This window comes from Canis aureus, chromosome 12 (assembly GCF_053574225.1).
Source record: "Canis aureus isolate CA01 chromosome 12, VMU_Caureus_v.1.0, whole genome shotgun sequence".
In the NCBI taxonomy this organism is placed as follows: domain Eukaryota; kingdom Metazoa; phylum Chordata; class Mammalia; order Carnivora; family Canidae; genus Canis; species Canis aureus.
The window spans coordinates 45,141,521-45,166,780 of NC_135622.1; the positions used below are offsets into that span (position 1 = coordinate 45,141,521).

Here is a 25,260-nt window from a genome sequence, read left to right on the forward strand (position 1 = left end):
GAACTTGAAATCTAGTTGAGGAAGCAGAATGGGCACATATGAAACAACCCAAACTACTTACTAATCAATAGGTCAACAAAAGGCAAAAACCAGTACACTAACCCTGGGCCTGGTGGTATAAGGGATACAACACAAATATAGTGAGTCAGAATGCAATGAGGCGAATTCTAAGAAAGCCATCTCCTTGGAGAAGGTGAAGCGTGAGTTGGATCTAGAAACAGAGTATGGACAGATATTGGTGCAGACAATAGAGGATGATCGAGGGGTCTTAGTGGAGTGTGATGTCATGGAGTCAAATGAATGAGGTAGGAAACTGACACCTGATGTGCGGCAGAGAGTAAGCAGATCTGGAATTGGGAACCAAAAAATGTTGGGGAAAAATCAGTGGAGTGACGGATATGCCTTTAAAAGCCTCAGCAGGGCACTTGGTGGCTCAGCGGTTGAGCGCCTGCCTTCGGCTCAGTGCATGATCCTGGAGACCTGGGATCGAGTCCCGCGTCAGGCTCCCTGCATGGAGCCTGCTTCTCCCTCTGCCTGTGTCTCTGCCTCTCTCTCTCTCTCTGTGTCTCTCATGAATAAATAAATAAAATCTTAAAAAAAAAAAAAGCCTCAGCAAATCAAGCTGTACCCAGGGGGTTATCTGGGTACCTGAGATTGCCTCTGTGGGTGAAGTCTGTTTCTGGAGTTCTCCTCACCCTACAGTGAAGTTGTTTTGCATTTCGGGGCAATCAAAAGAGCTAGTACTGCATACATAAGGGAGGAATAGAGGAGGTGGGAAGCTACCCTGCCCCAAGGGGAGCTCAGAGCTCTGGGTAGCAGCACTGGGAAGCTGCCATCTTGGAGATTTGGCTTTCCCTGTGTTCCACGCGGTTTGCTGTACCTGTCACGACACCTCCAGTTCCAATGGTGACTTTTTTTTGCCTTTCTGCAATTTGGCCTCCTTGCTCCTGCATCTTTGCAAAAGATGGAAACATTGCAATGAGAGAAAAAGGAGGAACTTTCCCAGGCACACAGTGGTTCTAACCCATACTGGAAGGAAGCACCCTTAATATGACATAAAATGAAGCCACTGAGGCCCCTGAGTAGGCCTAGAGAAACATTCAACAGTGGGGATCCAGGCCCTAGAAGAATTCACTGTGGGGAACAAGAAGAGGTGGAAGGCTGCCCCAGGCTGAGCTCTGAAATGCTGGGATGAGGAACATAAATGTGCTGAGGCATGGAGCAGAAGAAGCTAACCGCAAGACGAGGAAACTAGTGAGTGTGGAGAAGCAAAAAAAAAAAAAAAAAAAAAAAAAAAGAACAGGTCAGCACTGGTGACAAGAAAGCACTTTCTTGTTCTGGGGCTTGCAGGGCTCATGTGTCCTTTCTAGTTCTAGAGAGAGGCACAGAAGTCCTAGAAGAGGACTGGGCAGGCATAGCTCTTTTCTCTTTCTTCCCTCACATGGTAACAGGGAAACGTGAAAAACTTATATTCCAATGTCCAAGGCTGTGTGGCGACATTCTGGAATGGAAAGCAGCTCAGCGCCCCTGCCCCTGTCAGCCATTCTGGAACAGCCCAGGATGCATGCAGGCACATGTGGGTACTAGGGAGCTGGCAGGGTTACCTTCCTCCTTCCACCAAGCTCATCCACAAATGCCCTTTGCCTTCTTTCTACAATCAGAACCTCTTCAAATAATTAACTTTAACAAGTGAAGAAGCTCAGTGGTTCTCCACTTTGGCTACACGTTGTATCACTTGCAGCCACTTTAAAAAATTCAGTTCATCTAGGGTTGGCCTGAGATGTAGGGATTTTTTTTTTTTTAAAGCATACCAGATTGGTATGATTGGTATGAAGCCAGATTGAGAACAGCTGGATTTACTAATCTTGAGCCACTTTAGAAAGTTTAGTTAACATAGAATTTGTTGATCTTTCAAGGTGTCTGAAAACACCACATAAATAATTAGCCTTTGGTAAACCAGCAAGACCTAGGAGATACCTTCTCTTAGATGTTGTGACTTCTGGGTTGCCTTCCTGGGGGAATTTTTAAATCAATTTTATTTATTTATGAGAGAGAGAGGGAGGGGGGTGGGGAGGAGTGGAGGGAGGAGTGGAGAGAGAGGGACAAGCAGACTCCATGCTGAGTGTGGAGCCCAACGCAGGGCTTGACCTCAGGACCCTGAGACCATGACCTGAACCAAAACCAAGGGTAGGATGCTTAAATGACTGAGCCACCCAGGCAACCCTCCTGGGGGGAGTTCTTAAGGATCCTTTGTGTGCCATTTAGGCTCTGGCCTCCTGAGCTTTCCACATTATGGCAGAATGAGAGCTCTTCCTGTGACCATCAGCACACAGCACAGCAAATACCCTGGTGGCTCAGTGTGGCTGAGTGGTTCGGTCCAGTACCATCTTCAGCATGACACCCGAGGACAGTTTTGTTGAAGAGCACAATTGCTATCCATAATGTAAATCTCAGAGAGTTTCATCGTAAGGTTTTCCATGTACTTTGTCTCAGACCTCACAAGACGTTATGGGGGGTGAGACAGGGTACCCTTGTCTCAGCACTGCCTCTCCTCCTGGCCATGCCCCATCCTCATCTAGCCTTCCAATCTTCCTTCTGGGCCATCTTCACTTCACATTTGGACAAGACTGAGAACCGGTGATTCAGCCTCTGTGGGGGGAAGGATTTCCACATTGCTACCCACCGTGCAAAATAGCAGTTCCTATTTATCTCTTCCAAATTTGCCTCCTTCAGCCACCAGCAGCCACCCCTGACTGCTGGTATATAAGATTTGGTGGCCGCATGCGTGCCAGCTCTGTACACCTTTGGCATATGACACTTAAGCCCTCGTCTTCCTCTGAAGGCCAGTGTTTGGTTTTTGTTTGTCATCATGTAAAGAACACTCTTCCTGCTTGTCATTTTAATTACTCACTATTGAACTCTTTCCAGTCCTGTTACATCCTCTGTACGTGCCAGGGAACAGAATGACACACATGATGGTGTCAGTTTACTCTAATTTGGTATAAGGATGGGATTGTGATATTTTGTTTCCAGTTTTCTTATCTGCACATTATTAGGGATTTTTGGTGGGGAGGTGAAGGGCAGGGCAGTGGATTCATAACTTCAAGAAATGTTTTTCAGGTTCATTACCTTATTTTCCGTGAGCTGTTATTATCGTTGCCTGCACTGACGCTCAGCTGGCAGGTGTCTGCCCTCCCACGCAGCGTGCTAACATCCTTCTTTTCACTGCTGTCAGCTCACTACCTGGCCAAACTTGGTGTCACCAACGACCTTGGCGATTCCACTGCATGCCTCTTCCCTGGATCATTTATCACCATGAAAATTAAGACTTGGATGTTCAGACTGCAGAATGCAAATGGGATGGGTTCTAGTATAGACTTTTGAAAAAGATTTTTTTTCTTGTTTTCCAAAAAGTGCATATTAACGTAAGACCATTGGAAAATGTAAATGAATACAAAGAAAATTAAAAGCAGTCCTCATCCTACCCTCCCTACCCCCCAGAGGCAATCTCTGCTAATATTTTGGTTTCTATTCTTCCAGTTTTTTCTTCAGGAAGCACAACACACACACACACACACACACCTCTGTAAAACTCTTTCTCCCTATCTTTTTTTAACACAAACACCAAGAAACAAAACATCATGAATAATTGGCAATAATTGTCATTTACCAAAGCTCTCCCAGCTTTCCTCCCACGGGGTAACTATTTTCTCCAAGTCTGGGTTTATGATTCCCTTGCTTTATAAACGTGATTTTATAAATTGTGTTTACTTGATTTTAAGCTTTATAAAAAATGGTATCATGCTCTAATCATGTCCCTTGCTGTTTTCACTCAAACAACACATTGGCTCATTTTGTCCACGCTGTGTCGTGTAGATGAAGTTCCTTCGTTGAGACTCCTATGCAGTATTTCTGTCGTAGAGATACACATGATTTAGGTGATCGCTCTTCTCTTGCTGGCCACTTGGGTTGTTCTCAGTATTTTGTTATTAAAAGCAGTGCTTGTGCATGCCTTTTGGTACATGTGTCAAGAGTGTCTTTGGGGTGAAATCTTTGGCTATAAAGTATGTTTCCAACTGATCAGCTGCCTGTCCAACATTTGGCATCGTCAGACTTTAACACGTTTGCCTTTCTAGTAGGTTTATAACATTGTAGTTTTAATTTGCATTTTCCTGAATACTAATGAACTTGAGGATCTTTTCGTGCATTTACTTGCCATATGTGTTTACCTTCCTATAAAATGTCTGCTTATATTTTTGAATCCTTTCCTCTTGGACTTATTTGTCTCTCACAAATATTTTTAAGCAAAATTTGAATTATACTACACATACCATTTTACACTTTTCCATGACATGAAATAATCTTTTACACTGTTATTTTCATGGCAGTGGCATCTTCTATTTCATGGATATCTTGTAATTTAATTGAAGACTTTTACCGGGTATTTTTTAATTTTAGTTTTTAGAAATAACTCTGGTAAGATATACTAATGCATAAATTTAAATATACATTACTAAATGTTTTTGTATAAGAAGCTGCAAGAATTTGGATTTCTGGGTCAAAGAATATCAACATTAAAAAAACCTGATATTTCTATATCACTTTCCAGAACGGTTCTATAATTTATATTTCTTCAAAAAACCCTTGGGGTGCCTGGGTGACTCAGTCGGTTAAGAGTCTGCCTTTGGCTCAGGTCATGATCTCAGGGTCCTGGGATTGAGCCCCGCATCAGGCTCCCTGCTCAGTGGGGAGTCTGCTTTTCCCTCTCCCTCTGCCTGCCACTCCCCCCGCTTTTGCTCTCTCTCTCTGTCAAATAAATAAGTAAAATCTGAAAAAAAAAAAAAAAACCAACCCCAAAGCCTCTTTACCACTGGATATTAAATATCAAATAGTTTGCTAATTTAATCTGTAAATATTAGCAATAAAGATAACATTTAAAAATGTTTATTTGCCACTGTGTTTTGTCTTTTTCTGGTATTCTTTTTTTCTCAGCTTATAGTTTGCATTCAAATGAAGGTATATCTAAGCACCATATACAAAATTACCTGGCTTACTTCTTTCTCCCTCTTCACATGGTTATATTATTCATTTGACACACAAATGAGTTCATTTATTTCTGTTTGCATCTAGTTACAGATTTTTCATCGTTTCTTATGCTTTTTGATTTAATTTTATTATTTTTTAAAGTTTTATTTAAGTAATTTCTACATTCAGCATGGGACTCAAGCTCATGACCCTGAGATCAAGAGTCACATGCTCCCCTGACTGAGCCAGCCAGGTACCCCTGAATTTTGTGTTTGAATGTATGCAACATTAACATGTTTCCAGAAGCCAAAACTACCTCAAAATTGTCCCTTCCTCTCTTATCCTTTCTACCTGTTCCTCACCTAATTCCTAACAGGCAAACAATTTCATTGTTTTCCGGCTTATTGTTCTTGTGATGATCTTTTAATAAAGGAAGCAAGTCCAGTTTATTTTCTTGTCTTTATTATACAAAAGGTGACATACTATACATTTGTTTTTGTACTTTGCTTTTAAAACTTAATAATATATCTTGGAAATTACAATGAATCAGTTATAAAGATTCCTCATTCATTTTTCTTGCTTCCTAGGTGTCAGTTGTAAGTTTATTCAACCAGTCTTCCTGTTTGGGCATTTAGGTAGCATCCAATATCCTGCAAATACAAATAATGATACAATGAAGAAGTATACATATGTAGTGTATGTATTATTTCTGGAGATTTCTTGGGCAAGTTCCTAGAAGCTGGAGTGCTGCGTTGAAAGGTAAATGCACAGGGGCACCTGGGTGGTGCAGTTGGTCAAGCATCCAAATCTTGGTTTGGCTCAGGTCGGGATCTCAAGAGACTGAGCCTCGTGTCTGGTCCCACATTTGGCTCCGCACTCAGCACAGAGTCTACTTAAGACTCTCTCTCCCTCTCCCTCTACCCTTCCTCCCCCCTCACTGTTCTCTCTTTCATAAATAAATAAATCTTAGGTAAGTGCACAAACCACTCATTAGATATTGGCAAATGCCCCTCCAGAGGGGTTTTACTATTTCCCATTCCTTCTAGTAATATTTGTTTCCCCATACCCTCACCAACAGAGTGAGGCTGTGCATGGCTGGACAGTCCTCCCAACACCATAATAAAAAGTCCTTCTTGGGGGTATCTGGCTGGCTCAGTCAGTGAAGCCTCTGCCTTTGGTTCAGGTCATGATCCCGGGGTCTTGGGATCGAGCCCCGTGTCGAGTTCCCTGCTCAGCGAGGGTCTGCTTCTCCCTCTCCCTCTGCTTCCCCCACCTCATGCTCTCTGTCGCAAATAAATAAATACAATATTTTTTTAAAAAGTCCTTTGTCTCAGCCATTTGACTGCTTCTCATATACTAGAACTCACATGTAGTTGGACTGATTTCAGTACCTACTATTTGATCACACTGGTCTGTCTATTCATGTGCCAGAACCATTTTGTTCCCAGCCAAGAGCTCCATGGTAAGTTTTGATACTGATTAGAGCCAATCTTTTCTCATATCTCTTTTCAGTGTTCTACTAGCTGTTCCTCGGTGTTTATTTTTCCACAAGAACTTTGGTTTCAATTTGTCTAGCTTCAGAAAACAAGAAAAAAAATTTGTTTCTATTTTGGGGGGAATTCTTTTAAATTTATAAATTAGCATAAGGAAAATTGTCACCTTAATGATGTTGAACTATTTTAACCAAAACCAAGGGATGTCTCCTTCAAGTATACTTTTGTGTCTTTCAGGATTGTTCTTTAGTTTTCTTTTTTCAAAGAACCAGATTTATTGAGACATAATTCAGATGTCTTTCATCTATTTAAAGTGTACCATTCACTGATTTTGGTATGATCACAGACTCGTGAATCCATCACCACAGTCATTTTAGAACATTTTCATCAACTCAAAAAGTAATCCTATGCCTGAAAAGTTCTTTCCCAATCCCTCCAACCCCTCCAGCCAACTTGCCAACCACCAACCTACTTTCTCTCTCTTGTCGATTTGTCTATTCTGTATATTCCATATACATAGAATTATATAGTATTTGGTCTTCTGTGACTGGCTTCTTTCACTTGGCACATCTTCTAGATTCTTCCATGTTCTAACATATGCTCCATTCTACTTTATTTTTGGAGGGGAGAGAGAAAGAGTGCACATGTGCATGTGCAGGGAGGGGTGGGTGGGAGAGGTAGAGGGGGAGAAAGAGAAAGAGAGTCCTAAGTAGGCTCCACACCCAGCACAGACCCCAAGATGGGGCTCGATCTCACAAGCCTGAGATCACGGGCAGCCCAGGTGGCTCGGCGGTTTAGCGCCGACTTCAGCCCAGGCCCTGATCCTGGAGACCCGGGATCGAGTCCCATGTCGGACTCCCTGCATGGAGCCTGCTTCTCCCTCTGCCTGTGTCTCTGCCTCTCTCTCTCTCTCTCCTCTCTGTCTTTCTCATGAATAAATAAAAATAAAATCTTAAAAAAAAAACAAAAAACAAGCCTGAGATCACAACTGAAGCTGAAATCAAGAGCTGGATGCTTTACTGACTGAGCCACCCAGGCATCCATGCTCTGTTCTTTTTTATTGCTAAATACTATTCCATTGTATGGATGGATGTACCACATTTTGTTTACCCATTCATCAGGTGATGGAGTTTGGGGTTGTTTTCACTTTTTGGCTGTTGTGAACAAGACTGTGAACATTTTTGTATAGGTTGCTGGGTAGGCATATATTTTCAAGTCTCCTACAGTATATCCCTAGAAGTAGGATTGCTAGGGCATATGATAACATTACGTTTAACCTTCTGAGGGCTGCCACGCTGTTTTTGGAAACAGTTACACCTTTTTACATTCCCACCAGCTATGTATCAAGGTTCCAGTTTCTTCACATCCTCACCCGCACTTGCTATTGTCTGTGATTTTGATGCGAGCAATCCTAGGAGGGGTGAAGTGATATCTTCTATTTTTTACTTACATTCCACTAAGGGCTAATTATACTGAACATCTTTACATGTGCTTACCAGTCAGATAGCTATCTCTTCTTGGAAGAAATGTCTGCTCAAATCCTTTTCCTATTTTTCAACGGAGTTATTTGTGTTATAATAGTGTTGCTAGTATATATTTCTGATATAAGTCCCTTAGCATATATATTATTTGGAAATAGTTATTCCCATCCTGTAGGCTGTCTTTGTACTTTTTAATGGTGTCCTTTGATGCACAAAAGTATTTAATTTTGATAAAGTCAAATTTATCTACCTTTTATTTTGTCATTTGTGCTTGTGGTGTGTATCTAAGGAGGTTTTGCCAAGGTAACAAGGACTTACACCTATGTTTTCTTCTGAGAGTTTTGTTTTAATCTTTATATTTAGGTGGTTGAAGTCCTAATCATACCGAATGTGACTATTTTTGAAGATAGGGTCTTGAAAGAGATAATTAAATTAAAATGATGTCCTTAGGGGGCATCTGGCTGGCTCAGTTAGAGAAGCATGTGACTCTTAATCTCAGGTTTGTGAGTTTGAGTCCCACATTGGGTGTAGAGATTACTGATAAGTAAGTAAATAAATAATTTAAGAAATATGGTCATTAGGGTGGGCTCTACTTTACTATGACTGGTGGTATCCTTAGTTCAGACACTCACACTGCAGAGTAGCTGCCTATTTTTTTTAAAGATTATTATTTATTTATTTTAGAGAGATCGAAAAGAGAGAGAGAGAGAGAGAGAGAGAGAGAAGGGGCTGAGCAGAGAGCCTGATGCAGGGCTTGATCAGGGCCTGAGCCAAAACCAAGAGTCAGACACTTAACCTACTGAGCCACCCAGGCACCCCTGGCTGCCTATTTTTTAAAATCCATTTTATTTGCGATATAGTCACAGTCACTTCTTTGTGTATATATATATACTATATATATATACTATATATATATTATATATATATATATATAGAGAGAGGCTTTTGTGCTTCAATAGCAGAGTTGAATATTAGACCTGCAAACCCCAAACATTTGCTATCTGATGCTTTAGAAAAAATGTGCTGAACCCTGCTTTAGGAAATACTTCGGATGGGCTTATGTGCATATTATTCTTTGAGTTCTTGGATTTTAAAAAGAGGATTTTTTTTCCTATAGAGTTTAATGCCTGAAAAGCAGCATGGATGGGTGGGTACAAAATCCTTAGCTTGCATCTTCTTTGCTCAAGTTTTTCAAAAATGCTGCATCACTATTGCCTTGCTTTGCTCTTGAGAAGTCTGATGCCAGATATTTTCTTTCCCAGATTCCATAACAAACTATTTAGTTTGAAAAGTAATGGCTTAAAGTGAGAACTATTTTGGATATAATTTCACAATCTTTAGGGTCAGGAATTTGGGTGGGGTTTGGCTGGATTATTCTTCTGTTCTACATAGCTTTGACTGGGGTCACTGTGTGGTACCCCAGCTGATGGCTGATCTGATATAGAGCATTCATGATGACTTCACTCACATCAGCTAGAGTCAGCTAGTCTCTCTCCCTCTCTATGCTATCTCAGAGTCTCTCCACAGGGAGTTAGATTTTTAAAAAAGATTTATTTATTTTAGAGAGAGAGAGAGACAGCAGGAGTGGGAGGGGGAGAGGAAGAAGGAGAGAGAATCTCTTCATGCTGGAGTCCAAGAAGACTCCCCCTCTGAGCACAGAGCTGGAACAAGGCTCCATCCCAGGACCCTGAGATCATAACCTGAGCCGAAACCAAGAGTCAGATGCTTAACCAACTGTGCCACCCAGGTGCCCAGGGGAGTTAGATATTTCATATTGTGCCTCAGGGCTTCAAGAGCAAGTGTGCTCAAAGACCCAGTGGATTCTTCAAGACTTCTTATGAAGTCTTAGAAGTCCTGTATACTGGGGATCCCTGGGTGGCTCAGCAGTTTAGCGCCTGCCTTTGGCCCAGAGCGAGATCCTGGAGTCCCAGGATTGAGTCCCACGTTCGGCTCCCTGCATGGAGCCTGCTTCTTTCTCCTTCTGCCTCTCTCTCTCTCTCTCTCTGTCTCTCATGAATAAATAAATAAAATCTTAAAAAAAAAAAAAGTCCTGTATACATCACACATTCTGCTGGTCAAGCAATTCTCTTGGGCCAGCCTGGATCAAAAGAAGGGACACAGAATCTGCAGACATCTTTAATGTACTGCAGCCTTAGTACATTAAGTAATTTGAACTTTTTGCATGGTGGCTTTGAAAACTATTATTTTTGTCTAATAGTTTTAAGAGGCTAGCTCTTAGAATCGATCACTCTGATGGTTTCCCCCAAGTACAAGGGGGCTCTCTCATTATGTAGGTTTACATTTTCTTATTTCAAGAAAATTTCATTATTTGTCCCATTATTTGGCATTCCAAACAGAGAGAGAAATAAGCACAAAGGTCTGCAGGCAAGGGAAAGGAGGAACATTCCAGGAGTTTGGATGGGATTTGTGTAGGAAGTGACAGAGAGGAAGTGGGGAGATAGACAAAGGATAGATGAATGGATGGTTTTGCGTGCCATGCTGAGCAGTGACATATGCAGGCAGCATATTCTGGGAAGTGTTTTCTGACATGCAGTATAGAATATGGAATGAAAGGAACGAGACCACAGGAGAGGGACAGGATCAAAGCTATTACGTTAGTCTAGGTGAGAGGCTTAGCCATGAGGGACAGATTCTAGAGTTCTTAATGAGGAGAATCAACACGATTGTTGAGTGTGGTGGGGACGGGAAGGGAGGAATCCAGGATGACTCTCAGGTTTCTGAACTGGGCAACTGAGTGGACAGTAATGCAGAACAGTTTTAGACACATAGGGCTTGGGGTGGCTGGAGGACATCTAGGGGAAGAGGTCCAGAAGGTGTTTGTCTGTGGAACTCAGATGAGTGGTCTGAGCCAGTAATGCATTTGAGAGTTGCTGGTATATGTGATGGATGAAGACAGGGAGGGGGTGGAATGGCTTCAGGAGATTGTGTAGGGTGAACCGAACACTGAGAACAGAACTTGGGAGACTCAGGAGTGGTCAGCAGGGTGAGGAGGTGAGTCATGTCATGAAGGCCAAGGGAGTTTCCAAAAGAGTGGAGTGCTTTGTGTTGCCAAGTGCCACCAAGAGCCCAGTGATATGAGGACTCAGATACAGCCTGTGACATTTGGGATTCAGCAAGCCCTTAACGATGGATTGGTGCAGGGATGTGGTGGGGACAGAAGTTACATTGCGTGGGTTGACGAGGGAGAAGCTGCTGAGTTGGCAGAGATGAGTGCAAACTACTTTCAAGACATTTGTGAAGGGAAATAGAGAAAGGGAGCAAGCAGTAACTAGAACACAATGCAGAGGGACCGAGGGGTTTCTTGTTCTGAGGACAGGAAAAGCCTGACTATGGCAGATGGTGATGGAAAAGGTAAGAGGGTTTGATAATTTTGAGAGCTTGAGGTGGGGCGGGGGGCACGATCGAAATATGTCTGAAAGGAGTTTTCTGAGGATGTGGGAGGTAATGAGGTATGTATGATGCTCATAGAAGTGAACTTAATTCCCAGAATGGCTTATTATAGTCCAGCTCTGGTACTGAAATTACCTTGGTTTCAATCAATACGGCAAATATAGCAAACAATATCGACATATTTATTTTACATCATTTACACATCTTTTCTCCAAAGGGTATGATCAATGTTTTACCCTTTCAAAGCCTCCCACATAGTTGGTGCTCAGTAAGTGGTAAATGAATAAACAAGATGTCTCTTGCCTGTATTCTGAGTATCTCAGCATATTCAGAACACAGTCAAGACCCTGCACACAAGCGAAAAAGCTTGAAAAAGCTTGCATGCTTAGAAGCATCCAAGAGTCCTAAAATCCATGTGTCAAAGTTGATGTCCTTTCCTTGAGGAACCTGTTTACCCTCACTTATTTCCTTCACCCTGGGAGTTTAAAAATAGGAAAATGAGAGGAGGAGGAAGAGGATGTTCTAAAGGCAGTCAGGCAGGCAGACAGCAGCAGGAGGTGGCACGATCTGCCTTACCATAAGGTGCCAAAAAGCAGTGAAAACCCAGGCGCACAGCATCCTGGCTTGGGGGCTCTTTGCTTAGGGACTTAACATCCCGCACTCACAGTGCAATTATCCTTAAAGGACACTGCTGATTTGAGCCGTAAGCAACTGTGAGAAGAACGATCCTCTGAACTATCGAGAAAAAGCTTAGCTGTTCTTATTTCGAATCATCTCCTACATTTCACACACTTTGGAAAGCATTCTGTCAAAAATGAATAATATTAAAACAAAAAAGCTGATGTCGAGATGGTAAATCTGGGTCCGGCTCCGTTCCCTCGCCCAAGCTGTTTACCCAGCCTTGGACGCCCTTTTTTTTTTTTTTTTTTTTTCCTCCTCGGACGTGTTTCTTTCTCTTCCTTCCAGTCGGGACACAATTGCCACCTATTCCAGGAACCCCCTCCACTTGGTCCAAGCGGAAGTAATCTCTTCCTCCTCTGCCCTGCCATAGCATCTCCTTGTGGGCTTGGCTTTGCCTGGGTCACCAGCCCCGCCTGTTTACACGGCTGCTTTCGTACGAAATTATGCGCACCTCGAACCAGGGGCCGTGACCGCGACCGCGTACCTGCGCAGCACCTGGCAGCGAGCTAAGCGCGGAGCCGGCGCTCACGAAACGCTCGCTGGGTTGAACTTCATTTGGGAAGATCCCTCAGGGCAAGACCTCTCGCCGGAGGCGCGGATGAATGATTCATGGGGTGGTTCTTTGCATTCTTCACCTTCGAGTCACGGCGCGCACAGTGTCCAGCTGCCCCGGCACATACCTGTGGAATCGAAACGCACCTCCGCCGCCAGCGCGCGGGACCAGCCGGAAGGGGGCGGGTTTCACCCCTCCGCGTCCGCCAGTCGCGGGCCCGCTGGGGGGAGGGGAGGGACGGGGGAGCCGGGTCCCGCTCGGCCGCAGGGGGCGGGGCTCGGAGGGAGCTCGGCCCGCTCGCCCGCCCCCTCCTCTGCGAGGCGGAAGCCCCGCCCCCGGCCGCGCGCTCGCACAGGCGGCGCGCGCCCGCCCCCCGCCCCCCGCCCCGCGCCCCGCGCCCCGCGCCCCCGCGCCTCCGCGCCCTCGCGCCCTCGCGCCCCCGCGTCTCCGCGCCCCCGCGCCCCCGCGCCCCCGCGCCCTCGCGCCCCCGCGTCTCCGCGCCCCCGCGCCCCGCGCCCCCGCGCCCTCGCGCCCTCGCGCCCTCGCGCCCTCGCGCCCTCGCGCCGGGGGCGGGCTTGCTGCGCGTGCCGGGCGGGGAGACGGCGCGAGCCGGGCGCCTGAGAACGTCCGCCGCGGGGGCGGCTCCGGGGCCTGAGCGGGCTCCGCCGCCACCTCGGCCGCCGGGCCCGGGCCGCAGGAGGCGCAGGAGGCTGCGGCCGCCCGAGACCTTCGCGGCGTCCCCAGCTCCGGCCGGGAAGTGAGTGCGGCGGCGGCTCGCGGCGGCCGCGGGCTGTGGGAGGGCGGCGGGGTGGGCTGGAGCCTCGCGCCCGCGAGGAGCGGGAAGGAGCCTCCGGGCGGCGGGGGACGGACGGGGCTCGGGGAGCCGGGGCCGCTGCACCGCGAGCGCAGAGTCCGGGGCCGGCGCGGCTGGGCTCGGAGCCCCGGGCCGGGGAGGGGTCCCCGGGGTCCCGAGCGCACCGTGGCCGCGGGGCGCGGGGCCGGGCTGCGGGCGCCGGGCTGATGCTGCTGCTGGAGGAGGAGGCTGAGTTAGGTGCTGTGAGGGGCGAAGGAGGCAGGTCCTGGCAGAGGGCAGGTGAGGCAGTTAGGCCCTGGCAGAGGGAAGGGACTGTATCTCAGCTCGCCCCCAAGCACTGCTTGCGGAGGCGCCTAACCGTGCTGAACCCGTGCACCGAGGTCACCCTCGAAAAGAAGGTGTCCTGAGAGCAGGCGGGGTGGAGGTAACAGATGCTTGCCGTTGAATTCCTGTGCCAGGCCTTGGGATTAGGAAGACCTTCCAGCGCTCCTGGCCAACGTTTATCGATTAGCTACCTGGGGTAGAGAACCGCGGTCAGCAGCTGGGGCCACGAAATAGTGTAAAACACAGCCGTGATCTGCCGTGTAGGTAGGTGCTGACGATTTGGGAGCGAAGGTGTGTGCATGTGAAATACAAAGTAGCATTGAATTTCGTCTCACACTTTATTCACTTTAGGTCTTTTTTTGGGTCTTTTCCCAGTGTTGGGAAATTGGAGCTATAAATTGCTTGGTTTGGAGATAAAGCAGAAGAGTCAGAGGAGCTTGTGGGGGAAATTTGAGAGACTTCGAAGGCAGTTCTGCCTAACATTTAAAGGGGGGAGAAGGGAAGAAGAAATCTGGAAAGAGAAAAGAAGTTACCTTCCTTCCCTCCTAAAAAAAAAAAAAAAAAATTATTGGAGTTCAGTTCTCCTAAAATTAAGCTCCATGACTATAGCTGCTAAATCCTCAATGACAAGACCAGTGCCTGGCCCACAGCAGTCAGGTAAAAAATATTTATTGCGTGAACCAATGAACCAAGCAAGGCTTTGCTGTGTTTTACACGGAGCAGTATTAAATACTTAGATGTTAAGAATGGCTGATGGGATTCCCGAGATTCTGATTCTGATTCTTATTCTTATTCTTATTCTTATTCTTATTCTTATTCTTTTCTTTTCTTTTCTTTTCTTTCTTTTTCTCCTCCTTTTTTCTTTTCCCCTTTCTCTCTTCCTCTTCTTTTTTTTTTTAATATTTTGGTCACATAAGGTAACCCAGGTTTCTAGGTCTGGGTATTTATTTTTTATTTTTATTTATTTTAATTTTAATGTTTATTTCGTTTTATTTTTTTTTATTGAAGTTCAGTTTGCCAACATATAGCATAACACCCAGTGCTCATCCCATCAAGTGCCCCCCTCAGTGCCCATCACCTAGTCACCCCATCCCCTCCCACCTCCCCTTCCACTACCCCTTGTTCTTTTCCCAGAGTTAGGTGTCTCTCATGTTCTGTCACCCTCTCTGATATTTCCCACTTGTTTTCTCACCTTTCCCCTTTAATCCCTTTCACTATTTTTTATATTCCCCAAATGAATGAGACCATATAATGTTTGTCCTTCTCCAACTGACTTACTTCACTCAGCATAATATCCTCCAGCTCCATCCACGTTGAAGCAAATGGTGGGTATTTGTCGGTTTTGATGGCTGAGTAATATTCCAGTTATATATTAGGTCTGGGGATTTAAAGCAGTGGCTGAGGAGTGGTGATTTCTTGTGGCCACCCTGCCACTTTCACATCTTTATTCCACGTTGGCCAGCAGGAGCTTAGTCCTTGGGTCATTCCTTCTAGTCATCCAATTCTGGCCCTCCTCTTTTCTGTCACTTGAGGAAGAAGAGCACTTTTGTCTAGGGAACATTTTTTACACTTTTATCCTGGTTTTTGGATCTAAGAGAATGTGTCCCTGCTCTTCTGTGAGGACTGCAGTTCTACTTATTCTCTGCTGCAGTTGGATTTCTGGGCTCTCCAGCTCCCAGCTGCTGTTTCAGTGCCCGGGGTTGCAGTGCCAGTTGGGTTACTTTGTCTGCCAAACTAAAACTTGACCTTTTATGAGTTCTGTGAGGATTTTTATCATGCATAAGTGGAATTACCTTTGGAGAGGGTTATATAGTTAAAGTTGTGCCGGCGGGGTTTTTGAGCGTCCACTATGCATGGGAGACAAATTTTCTACTTAGAAAATTAGACTTAGAACCAACAGAATGCCAAGTTGCCTTTTATTTTATGGCTTTAATAAAAATCTTCTAGGGCCTTTGCTTGCACGTATAAAAAATAAGGGTAATACCAATCCAAACTTGGTCTTGTGCTGAAAGCCTTGAAGAACTAAGTTCATTTCTTTTTAGTTTTAGGACTGTGCACTTCAGAATGCAACCAGCAGGAGTCCATCAGTTCTTGTTTCAGGGTACCCTAGCCTGTAATTTTGAGTGCCTTAGTCCAGGTCCTCTCACTGATGTGGTATTTTATCAGTATATTTATGTTTCCTTTAAAATCAGTTTTATGGATGTGTAGTTGACATATAATAAAATGCACAAATATCTGTGTACAGTTGGGTGTGTTCTGAAAAATGTATATACTTTGTAACCACTACCCCAATCAGGATATAGATATTTACATCATCCCAGAAAATGCCCTCATGCTGGTTTATAGTCCACCCTCTCTCATTTTATTTACTTCTAGTTACACAAACATCAGGGCTGTGGTGTCTGGTTATGCAGGATGTGTATCACCTGCCTTTCGAGGGTGCCATTCATAGCGGAATCCCTGTAAATGTACCTCCTGGGCTTGTCTCATGCACAGTCTGTGGGGCTCGGTACTGCAGCTCTGTGAAGGGCTCATGAACACACACTTTCTTATAAAATACTCAAAATACAAACAGAATAAACCTTTCTTGGCCCACTCTCTTTTCTACTGAAATTGCAGTTACCAGTTTGTTACTATCCTTCCAAATCTTTTTTTTTTTTTTTTTTAAGATTTTATTTATTCATGAGAGAGAGGGAGAGGCAGAGACACACAGGCAGAGGGAGAAGCAGGCTCCACGCAGGGAGCCTGACGTGGGACTTGATCCTGGGTCTCCAGGATCACACCCCGGGCTGAAGGCAGCACTAAACCGCTAAGCCACCGGGGCTGCCCTATCCTTCCAAATCTTTGCATTGTCTTCTATATATAGGTAATACAGAAAAAAAGCTAATTTCTCTCCACTCTTAAATTACTGACATGATACTGTACATTGTTACTGTTGCTGTTGTTTCCTAACAAAATCCCTGAGATCTTTCTGTGTTGGAACATTGGTATCTACCTGATTTTTCTTGACTAGACTACTACATGAACTCTTATGTGTGTTGTACTGTTGTTTATTTAATCGTCTCCTCATTAAAGGCCATTTAAGCTCTTTGCTGTTTCGGACACTGCTGCAGTGAATGAAAGAAGTAGAATTGCAAAGAGGATGCACATTTTAAATTTTAATTCAGGGGGATTTAACCATGGAACTTGTGGATCTGGTTCATTTTTTTTAAACTACTAGGTAATGTACAATTGTAGACTTAAATCACCTTTTTCATTCTTCATTCACTGAGGGACAGACAGTTGTGTTACTTTGGATACTAAATCTTTTTGGATCTATGTGTTGCAAATGCATCCTGCTAGTCTGAGGCTTGCCTTTCCCCTTGGTTGGCAGTGTCTTTGTTTGTATGCAAGTTTAAAATTTTAATGTTATATTTATGAAAAAATTTCCCTTAAATTAGAAAGAAAAGGTTGTGTATGTCTTTTTTTTTTTTTTTTTAGATTTATTTATTTGAGAGAGAGAGAGAGAGTGAGCATGAGCAGGGGGAAGGGCAAAGGGAGAGGGACAAGCAGGCTCCCTGCTGAGTGGGGAGCCCAATGTTGGGCTCAGTCCCAGAACCCTGAGATCATGACCTGAGCTGAAGTCAGACTGACTGAGCCACCCAGGCACCCCTGTATGTGTCTGGTTTAAGTAAATTTTTTCTACCCCAGGGTGCGAATTATATATTTCTGTATTTTCATCTAAAATTTAAAAAGGGGCCTGACTGGCTTGTCAGAAGAGCATGTAGGGTTGTGATCTGGGGTTGTGAATTCGAGCCTCACATTGGGTGTAGAGATGACTTAAATAAGTAAAACTTAAAAAAACTAAATTAAAAAGTTTTGCTTTCCATGTAGAATTTCTCTGTGGTAGAAGGAAGAGAGCCTTTTTTTCCCTCCAATTTGGATATCTAGTTTTTCTGCTTTTTAAAAATTGTAAAATATACATGGCATACAACTTACCAAGTATACATTTGTGGCATGAGGTACATTCACATGGTTGTGTAACCATTACCATTGTCCATCTCTAGAACTTTTTCATTTTCCCCACCTGAAACTCCGTACCCACCAAACACCTCCCTTCAGCCCCTGGCAACCACCATTCTACTATCCGTATGACTTTGACTACTCCAGAGACCTCAAGTAAGTGGAATAACATAATATTTGTCCTTTTGCCTGGCTTATTTCATGTAGCATAGTGTCTTAGGAGTTCATTTATATTGTAGCATGTATCAGGATTTCCTTCCTTTTTAAGGTGAAATACTCTTCCATTGTATGTACATACACATTTGTTTATTCATTCATCCATCAGTGGACATTTGGATTGTTTCTACCTTTTGGCTGTTGTAAATAATGCTGTTATGAACATGGGTGTTCAAATATTTGTTCAGGTCCCTATTTCAAGCATTTTTGTGTATATACCCAGAAGTGGAACTGTCTGTGATATTTTAAAAAAATTATATACATAACTGAATATGACCAAAATGGGTAGATGGTAGAGTATATGTCCCTTCTTCTCTGTATATGATTTCTCCTGTTATTAATATTTTGTTTTAGTGTGGTACATGTGTTATAACTGATGAATCAATGTTAATAAGTTATTATTAATTTAAGCTCATTGTATATATTAGGCTTCTCATTGTGTCCTTTGTGTTTTGTGGTTTTGACAAATGCAAAATGTCATGCATCATTAATGTCAGTACATGAATTTCGTGTAATGTCATTGCACTATCATCAGAATAATTTTATTGCTCTAAAAATCCCGAGTTCCATCTATTCATTCCTTCTTACCTCCTCCTGAGCTCCTGATAACTACTGATTATTTTACTGTGTCTATAGTTTTGCCTTTTTGAGAATATTATGCAGTTAGAAATCATACAGTAAGTATTGTGGTCTTTCAGACTGTTCTCTTTCACACAGCAGTGTGCATGTAAGTTTCTGCTATGTCTTTTCTTATCTCCATAGCTTCTTTCTTTTCTTTCTCTCTCTTTCTCTTTCATTGAAATTCTAGTCAACATACAGCTCAGTGTTGGTTTCAGGAGTATAGTTTAGTGGTTCATCACTTACATACAACACCTAATGTTCCTCATGACAGGTGCCGTTTTTAATACCCATCACCCCTCTTTCCCATCCCCGACCCACCTTTCTCCATTAACCCTCAGTTTGTTCTCTGTGATCAAGAGTATCTCATGATTAAAAAAAAAAAAAAAAAAAAAAGAGTATCTCATGATTAAAAAAAAAAAAAAAAGTATCTCATGATTTGTTTTCTTTTCTCTCTTTTTTCCCCTTTCAGTATGTTCATCAATTTTGTTTCTTAAATTCCACATGAATGAAATCATATGGTACTTGTCTTTCTCTGACTTATTTTGCTTATTATGTTACACTGTAGCTACATCTGTGTCTTTGCAAACAGCAAGATTTCATTCTTTTTGATGGCTGAGTAGTATTCTATTGTATATATGTACCATATCTTCTTTATCCATTCATCAGTTTTTGGGCATTTGGGCTCTTTCCACAGTTTGGCTATTGTTGATAATGTTGCTATAAACATTGAGGAAACTTATTTCTTTTTATAGTTAAATAACATTCCATTGTATGAAAGTACCAGTTTGTTTATCCATTCACCTATTGAAGGACATCTTGTTTACTTCCAGTTTGGGGCAATTATGAGTAAAATGCCTAAATATTTATGTTCAGGTTTTTGTTTGGACACAGGTTTTCATCTCTTTTCAGTAAATACATAGGAGCATTTTTGCCGGATCTCATGGTAAGAGTATGTTTAGCTTTAAAAGAAACTGCCTAAGTGCCTTCTGAATGTGGCTGTACAATTTTGCATTCCCAATAATTAAAAAAAATTTATATCCCAGCACCCTAAATGTACTTAAAAAATAAGCCTTTGTCAGACTGTTCTCTAAAATTAAACTTCATCTGGAATGCATTCATATTCTAATTGTTGCTTTTGTTGGCTATCTTTCTTAGCATTATATTTCTTTATGTCTTTTGAAGTTTTGATTTATAGACTCATTCGAGTGTGAGTGCTTTTTATTCTGTTTTCCTTATTTCTGTGCTCACCCTTCTCTGTGTGATGATATTTCAGGTGCTCCCATTGACTTTTTGAACCATAGTCAAGAAATCAGGTATAATAATGATGGGTTGGGGGTCCTACCCTTTGAGATAATTGGGGCTATTTTAGATCCATTCACAGAATATGGGAATGTCTTGGTTCAGTTCCTGGTCACGAGGATGTTTTTATCTTCCCACTTTTCTAGGCCTAGAGCATTATATAAACTGTAGCTCTAGGCAGAGACTGGCAGCAGTATTTTGTAGCTTCCTTTCAGCTCCAGGCCTCATCCTTGGCTTTAAGCAGTGAGTCTGGCTCAGATGTTTCTCCACCTCCTTTACTTTGTGTCACTGTTGCCCTTGAAGAAGGTATGTACCTGCTTCTGGGCTCGGGGTCCAGCAAGCCTGTAGCTTCAGTCCTGCTTATAGTTTTGTGTATCTGTTTGGTTTCTGATCCAAATGGAATTTTACCTTGTTTTTGAGCCTGCTTAAATCATTAACAATTTTTTATTTTTAAATTATCTCTATACCCAACGTGGGGCTGAAACTAAAAACCCTGAGGTCAAGAGTTACATGCACTACTGACCGAGCCAGCCAGGTGCCCCATGTCATTTAAAAATCTATTTAAAAATAGTTTATCTATTGATGTGTATTTGGAATAGAGGGGATGCACTAAAGTGTTTACTTACCAGGCTACTTTGATTAGAAGACCTAATTGACCAGGTGTCTTTCTAATCTTCATACCACTTACTTTGTTTGCATAATTGCAATGCCTAGACTCTCCAATACAAAAGTTGAATAGCAGTGATGATAATGGGCATTTTTATCTTTTTTCTAAATGAGAATGCTTCAAGTGTTTCACTATTAAATATGATACTTACTGAAGGTTTCTGATAGATTTTTTTTGTCACTTTACAGAAGTTTTCATCTGTTCTTGGTTTGTATTTTCTTTTTTTAAAAAGATTTATTTATCTATTCATGAGAGACACAGACTGAGAGAGAGAGGGGCAGAGACATAGGCAGAGGGAGAAGCAGACTCCCCGCAGGGAGCCCGATGTGGGACTCGATATCGATCTCGGATCCTGGGATCACAACCTAAGCCGAAGGCAGACGCTCAACCGCTGAGCCACCCAGGCGTCCCTGTATTTTCTTTTTAAAGTTTTATTTATTAAGTAATCTCTACATCTCATGTGGGGCTTGAACTCACAATCCCGAGGTCAAGAGTTATATGCTCCTCTGACTGAGTCAGCCAGGCATCCTGGTTTGTGTTTTTATTGAATGTTAAATTTTATCAGGGTTTTTTTTTTTGCATTTGTTGAAATTATCATGGTCTTCTCTTTAATAAGTTAAGAGTAGGACAGACAACTTTTGGAGTTGTAGATAATTGAGAGAAACATATATTGGTTATGATTTACTTAATGCATTTTTTAAAAAAGATTTTATTTATTCATTCATGAGAGACACGGAGAGAGAGAGAGAGGCAGAGACACAGGCAAAGGAGAAGCAGGCTCCATGCAGGGAGCCCGATACGGGACTCGATCCCCGGTGTCCAGGATCACGCCCCGGACTGAAGGCGGCGCTAAACCGCTGCGCCCCCTGGGCTGCCCTGATAATGCACTTTTTAACAAAAAATGAATCTTCAGAAAAACTCATTTTGATCTTGAATTTTTATGTATTAACAACATTATAAATAAGCTAATACAGGACTAAAATGCTATAATAACCAGGTCTGGGGACACCTGAGTGGTTCAGTGTGGTTGAGTGTCTGCCTTTGGCTCAGGTTGTGATCCCATGGTCCTGGGATCGAGTCTGCATCAGGGGAGCTTGCTTCTCCCTCTGCCTATGTTTCTGCCTCCCTCTCTCTCTGTCTTTCATGAATAAATAAATAAAATCTTAAAAAAAATCAGGTCTGGGCTAAATATTCTTGTAATTAAGCCTCACTATAATGAAATAGTGCTCAGTTAAAAATTTTTTTGGTAACTTCTGGGACTCTACAAAGACTTTTTCAGCGCCTAACCATTTGAACTTCTTCCTGGCTTCTTTTTGTAGACTTTTTACTCCCTCTTTTTAACTTCTCTCTCTGCCTGTTGTCTCTTCTTGCCAGAGAGAGACTTTCTTCCATAAGTAATAATATTATTTATTATGAGGCTATAGTATATCAAGTGCTTTTTCATAGATAAGGACTATTTTTTAATCTTTATTATTTTGGAAGCTAGGTATGGTATCTCCAGTATATGGATGGAGCTCAGAAAGGTTAAAACTTCTTTAGGGCCACACAACTAATCAGGGACCCGTATAATATTTGAACCCGGGGCAAACTTCAAAGCCCTTGTCCTTTCTACATGCTGTCTTTAAACAAGACTGTTGTTCTAGTTCAACTTGAGTTTTGTGTTTTGGTTTACTCACGTGATTCCTGAGTGGTCCCAACAGAACCACTCTGTGTCTCCAATATGATTTCCCTTTTTTTTTTTTTTTTTAAGATTTTATTTATTTATTCATGAGAGACACACAGAGAGAGGCAGAGACATAGGCAGAGGGAGAAGCAGGCTCCATGCAGGGAGCCTGATGTGGGACTCAATCCCAGGACTCTGGGATCATGACCTGGGCCAAAGGCAGACGCTCCACCACGGAGCCACCCAGGTGCCCCTCCAATATGATTTCTTTAAGAGACTTTTTCCTTAGGTACTTTATTGCTTTTTCCCCAGTCTGATGTTTTACATCTTCTTAAGAGATTTCTTAAAATTATGCAGTCTTTCTTGAATATGGAATGTATAGTGTCATGGTTATGCATGTGGGCTCTGGAGTAAAGTATTTTGGTTGGACCTTGAGTTTATTTTCTTTTAATTTTGTGAACGTTGTGAAACATTGACTTTCTGAAAGATAGGGAGAATAAAACTAGTGAGTACCTATATACATACCTCTCAAGAAGGTAGGCTCCTTTTAGGGTTGAACCCTCATGTAACTCTTTGCCAATTGTATTCTCTTCCCCTTTCAAGGGGACTACTTTTCTGAACTTGATACTTTTCATTCCTGTACATACTTTCATTACATATGTAAATAGCCCTAAGATGTATATTCTTTTGCATTTAAAAAACTTTATATTAAAAATATTAATTATTTCTTTTTGTAACTTATCTTTTTTTTCCCTCTCAGTATTGTGAGACTCATCTATATGGATACATGTAGCTGTAGTGCTTTCATCTTGGCAGAATAGGACTGTATTTTTTGACTGTGTCACAATATACTTTTATATTTTCCTGTAGATTGGCAATTCATTTGTTCTGGAATTTTTTTTTTTTTTTTGCTATTACAAATAACACTGCTATGAATATTCTTGTCAGATTTCCTTGAGCACACATACATGTCTTTTAGAGTACTTGGGGGTAAAAAACGCTGGCTTGTGTGCCATGCACATCTTCAACTTTAGTGGGTATTACTGAATTTCTCTCTGAAGTGGCTTTACCAGTTGACATTTGCATCAGTGGTGTGTGGCTTCTATTGCTTCCCTGCTTTGTCAACCCTTAGTGTTATTAGAGTTTATAATTTTTGCAAATCTGATGGATGAACAATATAATCTTATTTTTTTATTATTTTGGTTTTTAATATATATTTTACTGATTATTAGTGAGATTGAACATTGCTTGATTTTTTATTGGCTCTTTAGATTTCCTATTCTGTGATTTGCTTGTTTTCATCATTTACCTTTTTTTCTGTTGTATTAGCTTTTTCATACTGGTTTTTAATTCTTACTACCTTTTATACTGACATAGAAAGGTAGTATAACAGACCAAGAGTTATGGCTTCTGGGTTTCTATTTCCATTTCTTTATTGTAAAGTATTACTGTAACTGGGGATAAGACATTTATTTGGATGCTCAAAATTTGAGGTCTGGGTTAGGTCATTTCTAAGCCCTCCCATTCTGATTCTCCATTGCTTTGCTTTGGCTTTTGTAGCTCATAAGAATTACTACAAATGTGTTAACTGAAATTAAGGATCTGAGAACTTAGAAAAGGAATTTTTAACATCATGGATTTTGATGCGAAGGCTGCACACTGCTATTTATTTATTTATTTAGATTTTTTTTACACTTTTTTTTTTTTAAAGATTTGTTTATTTGAGGTGGCAGGAGGGGCAGAGGGAGAGAGAATCTTAAGCAGACCCTCTCTGCCCCCAGCAGGGAGCTCTAGGCCGGGCTGGATCTCAGGGGAAACCAAGTCAGCAGGGCTTAACCGACTGGGCCACCCAGGTACCTGAAAAGAGGTTTTCAAAAATACAACTTCATGTAGCAGTTCTGATGAATATCTTTTACTTCACGTAAATGTCTACTTTTAGTAGCAATCTCAAAAAGAAAATCCTATTTTTAGGAGTATGTTTAATTGAAAAAGTTCATTTTTTCCCACTTTCATCTAGGCAATTGTTATGACCAAAGGTAAGCCTCCACCAAGTACCTCATACTTAAGCACAGTTTGTAGCTTTTTTTGAAACTTTCATCCAAAATACACTTTATATCTTCTGTGGCCTAGGAAATACCTGTATCTTTCTATTAGGGTAATGGAAAGGAAACACTATGCCAGAGGCTGGACTATACAGAGTTTGGAGCCCCATATACCCCACTTGCAGACCACCACACTCATGTCTGCTGTTCACTAAGCCTGCTCCAAAAGCTCTAAAGTGAGCACTCTTCAGAGGTTCCAGAATTGGGTCAGGAGGTGGGTGGCCACCCTGTGAATCCGTGGCTCCGGATCAGACCCACTTCTTGGTGATGTTGAGATGGTCGAGCTGGTCTGCCACGAATCTGTGCAGGGGGAACTTGGACATCCTGGTCACCTTGATGGCCTCGAAGGCCGCCGCCCTGCACCCCGTCGCGTGGCCATACTCCTGCTCCGCCGACAGGTAGGATGCGTTCCGCCAGTACTGGTCCTCTGCTTCTATCTCCAGCCGGTGGATCATGTTCTGCTTCGCTTGGAAGGACACAGGCCCGCGGCCGCTGGTGCTTCCCCATCCACTGCCGACTGCATCCCCCAACAGACCCCACGGCCTCCTTGTATAGATTTTATTTTTAAGGAACCTCCATACTTAGTATAGGGCTTGAACTTACAACCCCAAGATCAAGAGTTGCACGATTTACTAGCTGAGCCAGATAGGTACCTCTGCACACTGCTATTTAATTGGTTTTATTTTCTTTTCATTAATTCCAGAGTAATTTGAAAAAGTCATTCTTAATATCTTTCTTAAAAAAAGTCTCTAGGGACAAGCCTAACACTATGAATAACTAACAAAGATATGTTTTCTGAAATATAGCTATGAAAGCTAGAGCTTTACATGTCCTTTCAAGAGTGTACCTTTTATTGTTCATATGCTTTTAGTATTTCCCTGTTAGGTAAGTAGTATCTTTTCTTAGAA

General features: G+C 42.5%; 1 protein-coding gene and 1 long non-coding RNA gene across 19 annotated transcripts in view; one reads left to right on the plus strand and one right to left on the minus strand.

Moving 5' to 3' along the window:
• Nucleotides 1–5,470: 5,470 nt before the first annotated feature.
• LOC144281110 (uncharacterized) lies at nt 5,471–12,967 on the minus strand. Its single transcript, XR_013349557.1, has 2 exons — nt 12,576–12,967; nt 5,471–5,675 (listed from the first exon to the last, which is right to left on the minus strand). It is a non-coding gene; the product is annotated as an uncharacterized LOC144281110 (long non-coding RNA).
• The window catches only part of DTNB (dystrobrevin beta), a 251,457-nt gene continuing 237,550 nt past the window's right edge, over nt 11,354–25,260 (plus strand). For 12 of the 18 annotated variants that reach the window (XM_077843879.1, XM_077843870.1, XM_077843873.1 and 9 more), the window contains exon 1: nt 13,245–13,401. The gene's annotated coding sequence lies outside the window, so the exon portion shown is untranslated. Of the gene's footprint in view, nt 11,372–13,243; nt 13,402–13,970; nt 14,047–20,207; nt 20,227–25,260 lie in introns of those variants that run through there. The other 6 variants (XM_077843882.1, XM_077843874.1, XM_077843880.1 and 3 more) reach the window with 4 other exon arrangements.